The sequence below is a fragment of the Cebus imitator genome, unplaced genomic scaffold (assembly GCF_001604975.1).
Source record: "Cebus imitator isolate Cc_AM_T3 unplaced genomic scaffold, Cebus_imitator-1.0 Scaffold42, whole genome shotgun sequence".
Lineage (NCBI taxonomy): Eukaryota > Metazoa > Chordata > Mammalia > Primates > Cebidae > Cebus > Cebus imitator.
Genome location: NW_016107357.1, coordinates 1035532 through 1046600, shown reverse-complemented (window position 1 = coordinate 1046600; position 11069 = coordinate 1035532). Strand labels below are relative to the sequence as shown.

Here is an 11069-nt window from a genome sequence, read left to right as displayed (position 1 = left end):
TTTTTTTTTTTTTTTTTTAATGTCTTTCAAATATGGTGCCCAGAAGTAAAATACTATTGAGTTTACTGCATATTTTTCTTCTTTTGCTCTGGGAACACAAGTTAACATTAAAACAGTCTGATAATGCTTCACTTTGGGGGAGGTAAAGAGGGACTTATTATATCACATTTAGCATTTAGGCTAACATTATACTGAGCACCTGTTTGGATTTATAACTAAAACTCAATTTACACAAACTTATGTGAGGTCAGTTTTTCTTTCCTCTAGAACAGTTAGAGAAGGAAAGAGAGCGTGTGTGTGTTAAAATCAATGCCAGCTTAATGTCCCTATTCCATTTCTTCTTTTTAGTTGAAGGCCGGATTTCAGCCTGTCAAGACTTTCTTTTGAATTTTGATTCTGTCACCTAACAGTGTCTGATATAATTAAATTTGAGAAGTATACATTCTATTTCTTAATTCTGAGTCTTTGAAGCAATGTTGATTAAACTGAAAGAGCCAAGAATAGCACCTGGTAGGCTGCCGTTGGAAACATCTTTCCAGATTTATTCCAATTCATTAATCAGTTTTCTTTGCCTAAGAACTAAACTCTTGGCTAGCCATAGTTTACTTTCATTATTGCAAATAATACCGTTTGAGGATTGCCAGATACCCTTCTGAAGTCCTTATACATGATGTCTCTTACCATCATCCTTTCAGCTAGTAACCTTTTCAGTAAAATTAAATGACACCTTCTTCCAGTACGTATTCTTAGTGAACCTATGCTAGTTCCCAGTGATTAATCGTCTCTGTTCCCAGGTCTTCATAAATTGTTTAATAAATAATACGATGCAGAATTCTACCTCTACTTGCCATCACTTTGTTGGTTATTAGCTTGTAGGTCTCTTGAAATTTTATAGATACAAAGAAAATGTAATTCCAGGATTATATTGGAATTATCCCTGAATATTTACATGAACCTAGAAATTTGAACTAATTAACAAAAATGTTCTCTGTCTTGGGCTGCAAGACACTTATAGAAAGATTTAGAGTAAAACCAGCATTTGAGCTGAGAAAGGAAACAGGAATAAACACTAATATCCCTTTAAATACATGTTTTGAACCCAGATATGGTGGCTTATGCCTGTAACCCCAGCACTTGGGAGGCCGAGGCGGGCAGATCACTTGAGGTCAGGAGTTCAAGAGCAGCCTGGCTAACATGGTGAAACCTCATCTCTACTAAAAAATACAAAAATTAGCCGGGCATGGTGGTGTGTGCCTGTAGTCCCAGCTACTCAGGAGGCTGAGGCAGGAGAATCACTTGAACCCAGGAGGCGGAGGTTGCAGTGAGATTGAGCCACTGCACTCCAGCCTGGACAACAGAGGGATACTCTGTCTCAAAACATATATATGTTTTGAGTTATATTTGTTATCTCATTTACTGATCAAAATATCTTTACAATGTAAATATTGTTACCCATACATTTACTGATTATATTTGGGCCTAGAGAGATTAAATAATTTACTCAAAAATCTGAAGATTTGAAGAGTCTTTATCACCCCTACCAACCCTCCAAATACTGAATCTTCATGTTTTCTGTTCATTTTATGGCTTCAAACATTGCCAAGAATCAATTAGAATCCCATTCTTTTTTGCCTTTAGCATTTTCCTTCGGCTCCAGTTTATGTTTTGGGCTCTTGTCTTCCTCGTGGTATTCTCATGAGTTTGTGCTAGTGTTTTATGTTCATCCTTGGCTTCATTCCATATATTGTACATATTCTTTTAATCTTTGGTCTTATTTTGTTTATTTATTTGCGATGGAGTTTCGCTCTCGTCTCCCAGTCTGGAGTGCAGTGGCAGAATCTCGGCTCACTGCAACCTCTGTCTTTTGGGTTCAAGCGATTCTCCTGCCTCAGCCTCCCGAGTAGCTGGGATTACAGGTGTCCACCATCACACCTAGCTAATTTTTGCATTTTTAGTATAGATGGTTTTGCCATGTTAGCCAGGCTGGTCTCGAACTCCTGACCTCAGGCCATCTGCCTACCTTGGCCTCCTAAAGTGCTGAGATTACAAGTGTGAGCCACTGAGCCCTGCTGGGCCTATTGATTTATTACCTTAAGTATTTGTTTCGTAAAATGGATCACACATCCACCCATTCTCCACTTCCTTACTTAATGACAGCATTTATTGTTTTTATTTAAAATTTTGAGGAGAGTAACATATCCTTCTTTATGGTATAGTTTCTTCTAGTTTTTTCATCCAAGTCAAACGTGTTACTTAACTGATTAGAAACATGTGTCCCAAAATATCTCTCTGCTCCCATTTCATCATCTGTACTGGTCTTAAATTAAATTTTTCCTTCTGGAGTTCTTTCTTTAAAAAAAAAAACAGAAACATAAATAGCAGTGTTGTCTTTTTAGTTATTAATACTATAAACCCTGCTGTCATCCTGATTTCCGTCTTTCATAATATTTTAATTCATTAGTAAATCCTAGTGGATCCATCTTCAGATGTATTCAGAATCACTTCCTTTCTCATCACCTTCAACTTCACCTTCTTGTTCTAGCACCACTACGTGTCTGTTCTGATGTTTATAAAAACTATTGGCTTTGCCTTTGCTATCTACAGTCTGTTCTCAAAACAACAACTGGAGTGACCATGTCAAATAAGTCCCATCGCGTAATTTCTATACTCAGAGCTCTTGAATGGCTTCCTGTCTCACTAAAATAAAATCTTATAGTAGCTTACAAGACAAGACCCTATATCAAAGTTCCCCTCCCATCTTTTTGACTTTCTACTTCTTGTGTCTTTGCTCATTTCTGTCTAGCAATGCTGGCCTTGCAGTCTTGCCTGCATGCCCCCGAGGTAGTTCTTCCCTTTGCCTGTAATGTTCCATTGGGTACAAGCATGGCTGTCTCCTTCACCTGTTTGAGGCGTTCTCTAACTATTTAAAAACTATACCCCTCTTGCCCCGGTACTCTCAATTTCACTTTTTTGCTTTTTTGCTTTTTTCCCCTTATAGTACTTATCTGTTGTACCATTTATGTTTTTTTTTTTTTTTTTTTTTTTTTTTTTTTTTTTTTTTTTTTTTTTTTTTTTTTTTTTTTTTTTTTTTTTTNTTTTTTTTTTTTTTTTTTTTTTTTTTTTTTATTGTGCGCCTCCTCTCAGTAGAATATAGGCTCCATGAAAGCAGAGATTCTTATCTATTTTGTTCATGGCTGTGTGCCCATGACTTAGAACACTGTGCCTAATACATAGTACTTGGTCAGTGTTTGAGTGAATGCATGCATTCTGTACATTCAGTTCTTAACCCTGTGTTTTAACTTAATATATATGTATTAATAACCATACATTTTAATGATTGCATAATATTTCATCATGTAGATATAAATATTTTCTTTGTTTAGATTCTCGCTTTTACACTATTATAAATAATGTTTTGATGAACATTTTGATGAATGAGATTCTTTTGTGAGAAACACAGTGCATGCACAGGCATATAATTGTTTTCTTAGAATGAGTTACTTCAATACAATTACTTTGTTGAAAACTATAAATATTCTTAAATACTTAAAGCCAAAAGGCTTATACGTTTATGAATGGTGCCTAGATAACTCTAACAGAAACATCACACAGCCCTCAACATTACATATGAGCATTTCTCCTGCATTATGTCTGTTTGTTCATGAAGCAAATCAGATACAAGGGAGCAAAATTGACACTGAGAAAGAGCTAAGGTAGGGTGCTTGCACATACATTACAGTCACATTGTTTTAGTGGTTTTGTGCTTTATCTTAGATGATTTTCAAAATGTATAAAACATTACATTAATGATAATGCTAATCATGAATTGGAAAAGAAAGGCCAATACTCTTAAGCAAATGTTATGTATAATTAAGAGCCATATTTGCTGAGTGATTTTTAGATATTATAGCTATATACTCACAGCCATAAATAACCTTTCAGTATTAACTGTTTGCCTGAAAATAACTGTCATTGTGAGTCTAAAAGCCTAATTTTCCAACCACATGTTTCTCATTGAAACAATTGTTTCAATAGTGTTTTTTAAATTGTGACATTTGTTAAGAGTAAAACTGCCACAGTAGCAAAGCAGTCTATATTTTAACTGTCCACTTTTGTATTAAATTCAAAAATGGAATCTCAATATTTCAATTGCATATTTTAACATACTTTCAAGGTAATTTGTACTCATCCTTTAGGTATTAATTTAAATATCACTTTTGGATGCATGCTTTTCTTGATCTTTCCTAAAGTGATCAAACTGGTTGGAAGAATAATGAAGGAAGGTAAACAAAGGAATGGATATTTCTCCATATGTTTCATTAATAATTGGATTGATGAGTTAATTTTTTGTATACTGGATGTGATATTCATCCGTATCTCTTGCCATGTATTAATTTATGTGAACTGTATATAAAAAATTAATAATGCTATGCCTGTCATACTTGTGTGTAATGAATTGTTTCAGTATACAAAATGGAAATCTGTAATAGTGATACATACACAGTTTTAGACCTAATGATAGAAGAACATCTGAAGATGAAGGAGTTTACCGTTCCCACTGCATAGGATGGATATTCAATTGGTAAGGACAAGTGAGCACAAAAGGAAGTTTTAAGTTTTCAGTATCTTTCTTTTATATCCTTTCTCTGTATTTGAATGGCTTGAGCTGAGGCTGGGTAACTGCTAGCCAAGTATCTACAATTTCTGTATTTAGACGAAAGTTGCACTTACAAAATGCTTTGGTAAAAACTTGCAAAATACTGGCTTTTTCATTTTATTTTGTTGGCGATCTCTTTTACTGTAGATGTTAGGTTAGATCACATGGAAATGCATAGAACTTTTTTCTATACATTTTGTTTATAAGTTTCAAGCTTTAAATATATTCCTTAGAACACTTACTTACCTGAAAGTGTGGAGATGTTGATGAATTATCTTAATAGTTACAAAAAAAGAAAAAAACTCACACATCATGGATACTTATTTGCCAGTTTACAGTGTTAAAGTAACGATGTAGCAGTGAATCTGTGTGTGAAATGCATGCATATGTATGTCATATGTTTTCTTAATTCTTTTTTTTTTTTTGAGACAGGATATCACTCTGTCACCCAGGCTGGAGTTAGCAGTGCACAATCTTGGCTCACTGCAACCTCCACATTCCTGGTTCAAGCAATTCCCCTGCCTCAGCCTCCCAGAGTACCTGGGATTACAGGCATACGCCACCACACCCCGCTAATTTTTTTGTAGTTTTTAGTAGAGACGGGGTTTCACCATGTTGGCCAGACTGATCTCAAACTCCTGACCTCAGGCAATTTGCCTGCCTCAGCCTCCCAAAGTGCTGGGATTATAGGCGTGAGCCACCACGCCTGACCCCCTAATTCTTTAAGAGTATAAAATAATGCAGTTTTCCATGCATGTATTTATTAATCACTATTGTGATAAATGAAATACAACTCCAGGAACGTCTTGTTTTTCTCTTCAGGAAATTTTCCTTTTTAGTGATTAGTGGTGGTCACTGGTTGATCATTATTTATAAGTATTTATGTTGCAATTGAAATTACTCTGGGTAATAAATTAGACAATAGTAAAGTTAAAATGGTTGAGATAAAAAGGAGAAGAAATTTCCTTCCTTAAATTTTATGAAGAATAATAACTTTATTTTGAAAAATTGAATTTCTCTACTTCGGAAATTTTCTATATTCAGTTACATGGCTAAGTTTTCTTTTTCTCCTCTATTAACATACATTGATTATAAACAGATGCACTTGACTTTATACATTTGCGTGTTTGAAAATCAGTCTTTTATATACAGATTTAAGCCTTGGACTAACGCAATTCCAGGGACTTGAGGTTCTTAGAATTTTTAGGGCCTTTTGTATTGCCAGTAGTGAATAATTCAGTGACTAAAATCTCAAATAATAAATCATTAGTTAAATTAGCATTACCTTTTAGAGTTGAATGTAAAAGTTAATGATCAGCCTATTCATGGCAACATAGAAGACCACCAGTTCCTGTTTTTTGTGCTCATCACTATTGAAACATTCTGCTTCTTCTTTTTCAAGTCTCCTCAATCATGTCTAGTTTGAAGGGCAGAGGAAAAGTATTTAATGTAATATCTGTAAAGGAAATACATGAGATTGCACGGTAATTTTTTTAGGCTGTGATATCTAAAAACTTAATGCTTACAGCGAGCAACATATTTTGTCTTTCCTAAAGTATACATTATGGAGATGTATTAATAACTTAAAATGTGGTTTGTACACGAGTTAGGACTTCACTGATACTTGTTTCTTTCTTGATTTTTCTTTATGAAAGGAGCAGGCACTTCTGAAATAGATTGTAGCCATGGGGAATTTTGTGTCCTTGGTTGTTCAACATACATACACCTGCTGTATTATTTGGCCATAAACCAAAAAAAAAAAAAAAAAAAAAAAGTTGTAGCTGATATGGAAAAAAATGGGACATTCTGTTACATTTTGAATATGTTTTCAAAGAGTTGCTGGAAGGTAAGCCTTGACTCAGTGATGTAATGTGTGGAGTCAAACGGAGTATTTGCTGTGCCGGAGAAAACTAATGGAAACATTCACTTGGGGTAAGACAAATGGTATTAAATGAGAAAACACACCATGAATTGCAAATGGAGCTGAGTTAATTTGTTGCTACAGTAGTGTTGCCCTACTGTTAAATGAAGGCTGTGTAATTATCTTGCTGGCAGAGATAATGTCAAAACCTCATTTCTCCTTACATGCCTCGTTTTTACATGAGGGCTAATTGAGCTGCAAGGTGACAACTGATTATATATGGCTATCATCCGGTCCTCTTGCTCAATTTGCAAATAACGTTACCCTTTTTTTAAGTGCTGATTTTTATTGGACTTCAAGTAAGATATTAAAGAAACTTTTTGAACTCTTTGAGTAATTCACAACATTCCTTTCTGTCTGCAGATTATTCTGGAATAAATTATCCTTCCTTTTTACATATACTTCTTTTTTTTTGAGGCAGAGTTTCACTCTTGTTGCCCAGGATGGAGTACAGTGGTGCCATCTTGGCTCACGGCAACCTCCGCCTCCTGGGTTCAAGCAATTCTCCTGCCTCAGCCTCCTGAGTAGCTGGGATTACAGGCATGTACCACCACACCCAGCTAATTTGGTATTTTTAGTAAAGATGGGGTTTCTCCATGTTGGTCAGGCTGGTCTCAAACTCCCGACCTCAGGTGATCTGCCCACGTCGGCCTCTAAAGTGCTGGGATTACAGGTGTGAGTCACCACACACAGCCTACACATAAGTCTTTAAAACTTTCTCTATTCTTCTGAGATGTCTATAAACTGTAGAGATAGCAATATTTATCTTCTTTTTGCTTCGTAGACCATTTTAGTTATATTGAGTCAAAAATTCTTTCTCTTTTTTAATTTCTGGAAGTTTAAGCTTTTTTAGCTATCGAAAATAGGATGTCAAAAGTTCAAGTAATAGAAAAATGTACTTTATTTCTTTATCAGTGTCAAATTCTTATTTAGATTTATTTCTTGTATCTACATAGGACTGAACTCATTAACCTGTAGGTCTTTTCTGTCTCACGATCATGGTAGGTCTTAGCAGAATCAAAGATGTTTGTTTACCCTGGAAGCAGTCTTATTAATTTTGGCTCAGTCCACGAGGAGGCAGCGTTTTATATACTTCAATTTTTGCTTTATTTGAAGTTTGAAGGGTTAAGCAGTATAACTTTTTTGTGGTTTTTAATGTTTCTGAATATATACTAGATGCAATTCATTACTTCAAGGGAAAGACCTAATAGTGGCTGCGTAACTGCAAGATAAATTGTTGCTCTGTTGGAGAATCTCCTGGCTTAATGCAACTTCTGCAAAGGAATTCAAGCTAGGATGTTAAGCTAGGGTAGTAGGAAGGGATATTACCTTTACTTGTGGGATAGTCTAAATTCGAGAATAAATATCAAACAAGTGGGTACTTTGGAATCCCGGTGTAGCTTGGAGTCAATAGAAATCCCATAGCAACTTGCCCAAAGTCATTAACAACAGCAATAACAAGAAAAGTTTATTCATAGAACAAAAACAGTGTGTGGCCCAGTATTTCATAGTACTGTTATAGTTTTCAAAGTTTACTGCTAGAAAATAGTGGGAGGAATAGCTGATCTGTACTGTTTTTTTGTGTGCCAAATATCTTAGTTAACTTTTGCAACAACCGTGTGAATTAGATACTATAGCCGCTTTTTAACAGATGAAGAAACCAAAGTGCAGAGATGTTAAGTGACTTATTCAAGATCACATTGCTAGTAAGCGACTCATGTGATAGTAAGCAAACCCTGTGGTTTGGACATATGTGTCTCTCTCCAGTTTATTAATGACAATATGGAAGCTCAGCGAGCTGAAAACTTGTTTCAGATTAGACTACTGGTAAATGTACGGTGTGGTTCACATCTGGATCTTTTCACTCTGGGTTCATTGTTGATGCCCTAGTCTTTGTTAATTTTCCTTTCTGTTCTTAAAACCAAGCCCCGTGTTTTCTTGATTAGTGTTGCTCTGTCCTGGTAGTTTTCCGACTGTGTTCCATGAAGGCCTTGATTCTAGTGAGTTGCCTCAGGCCCAGTGAAGGTGCCAAGGCGTGGGTAAGAGGATAGGAATCCAGCCTGCCATCAGTCGTAGTAATTCACTTAGCCTAAGGTTCCAAGCGAGATTTTTATTAGGAAAATTTCCCTGCCAAAAAAGTTACAAAATAATATGTTCTACTCCATGTCACATTATTACTAGACTTCTGTGGACACCTATTTATGAAGTTAACGAACCCAATGCTGTGTTTTTAAAAAGGGAGGGAGCATTCTGTGTTATTTTCAGTAGCAATTCTAAGGCACTTGTCTCCTCCCCAAGCACTGGAGGACTTTTCAGATCATTTGGTTGAGCTTGACTGCTGGGGCACTAGTGTGGTGACAGTTTTCTTACACTGCGGTGCTTGGTGATAGGAAGGAGAAAAGCTGTATGCTCAGGTGTGTTCAGAACTTGGCATGCCTGATTGAAGAGAGATACTCTTCCTTGAAATTCCAGTATACCTGCTTGAGGAAACACAAACTAGAACCAGTCCCCAGAGAGAATTTTTCTGTCCATAAGGGCTTGCCATTGCCTGTCAGAGATCCTTTGGATCAGTCCAGAAGCAAGGCAGATAGCTAATCATACCCTGCCCAGGAGGGTGTCTGTGAGCTGTGCACACCTTGTTCCTCTACTTCTTGCACTTGTCAAGGGATGAAGACAGTAGTGATGATCTGGTTTCTGAAAGTCTGTAGGTTGCTCAGACTTTCAGTGAGCCAGACTCTAGATAACTGCATTCGTCTCAGTAGAAAATTCGGGGAAAGACCATTGGCAGAAGAGGAAATACCAATGTGTGAAGACACAATTTTGAAAATGAACTTGGCACAAATCAAAGTTTGAAAAGAATAAACAGGATTGTTTTGTGCAGTTAAAAAGAGGAGGAGTTTCTACTGAATGTGGTGGGTGTGACTACAATGCATTAAATACACACACACACCCCCCTCCATGACAGACATCATCATAAGTCTTCTCGTTGCTTGAAGTATTACCTATTTTTTATTCTCCAAATGTGATTTTATCTCTGTAATTGCTGTGCATATGTTTTTAGATAAACCTTTTCTTCAGTTTTAATGATGCCAGAGTTCCTCCTGTCAGCAAAACACTGGTGTTTCTGAGGATTTTGTTAAGTTGTACAGCAGATGCAGTTATTTCCCCCCGTGTTGAGTTGTAATTTTTAATTTCTGGTTTGATTCTGCAAACAAGAGAAAACCAAGTGAATTGCAGAAGTGACTTTGGAAACCGCAGCATTTCCAGAAGGTGTAAATAATGCACAAATGGTTTACAGGTGTTTTCTTTCCTTTTCCTTTTTTTTTTTTTTTTTTTTTTTTTTTTTTTTTTTTTGAGTCTTACTCTGTCACCAGGCTGGAGTGCAGTGTAATCTCCGCCTGCCATGTTCAAGCGATCCTCCTGCCTCAAGTCTCCCGAGTAGCTGGGAAGGGGGATGTGCCACCATACCTGGCTAGTTTTTTGTATTTTGGTAGAGACGGGTTTTCACCATGTTGGCCAGGATGGCCTCAATCTCCTGACCTCGTGATCCACCTGCCTCGGCCTCCCAAAGTACTGGGATTGCAGGCCTGAGCCACTGAGCCTGGCCCTTCCCTTTTGCTTTCAGAAGTGAATGGAATTACTTACGTTATCAAAACTTTTTATTTTTGAACTTCCAGTATTCCCTTTCCTATTCAAGTGAAATTAGGACTAACTGAACAACTTTTTTTTCCTGTCCCATTAAAACACTTAACCACTGTTTATGCCAACTCTTAAAGTTGCTATCTTACACAGAGAAAGTGAAAAATGAAAACTTTAACTGATTAGTACCCAAGACAAAAAATGTGTCCCCCATTGGAGACAGACAGTCATTTTTGGTTGTTAAAACGGTTGGGGGGTGCTACTAACTTCTAGTCGGAAGGGTCCTGGGGTGCTGCTATGCATCCTGTGCACACACCAGTCTCCCACAGCAAAGAATTAATCTGGCCCCAGATGTCAGTCATGCAGGGGTTGAGAAATTCTGCTGTAAATGAAGAACATACGTACAGAATTGGAGGTTCATCCTTGTGGAGCCATTGTATTCAGAATGTTTGAAGTTTGCATATTCACTTATTGTTTTATTTGATAACCTTATTTAAGGGAAAATGTGTTTAAGAAAGTGTGTATATGTGTGTCACAGGTGAGAGTTGGCCGCTGCATTTTATTATATTTGGAAAGTGTTTGTTGGAGAAATGGAAAACCTGGAGTTTTTCATTCATTCAACATGGAATGAGCCCCACTATTTACAAGACACTGATGAGCAAAGAGGAAAATAAATACCCCTGAGGATGAAAAAAGTCCAACAGTGACTTCCAAAACCATTTGCTCAGAGCTGTGATAACATGTAAGGATTAAGTATACTGTGGGTATAGCGAGGAAGGACACAGCATGCACTCACAAGGTAGATGCAGGCAAGGCTCCCGAGTACAAGCTTCTTTTTTTTTTTTTTTTTTT

The 11069-nt window shown here is 36.6% G+C and overlaps 1 protein-coding gene across 2 annotated transcripts in view; it reads left to right on the top strand.

Annotated features, from left to right (window-relative positions):
• The window catches only part of GPATCH2 (G-patch domain containing 2), a 200396-nt gene that overhangs the window by 61765 nt on the left and 127562 nt on the right, over positions 1-11069 (top strand). The gene's annotated exons all lie outside the window — the stretch shown is intronic.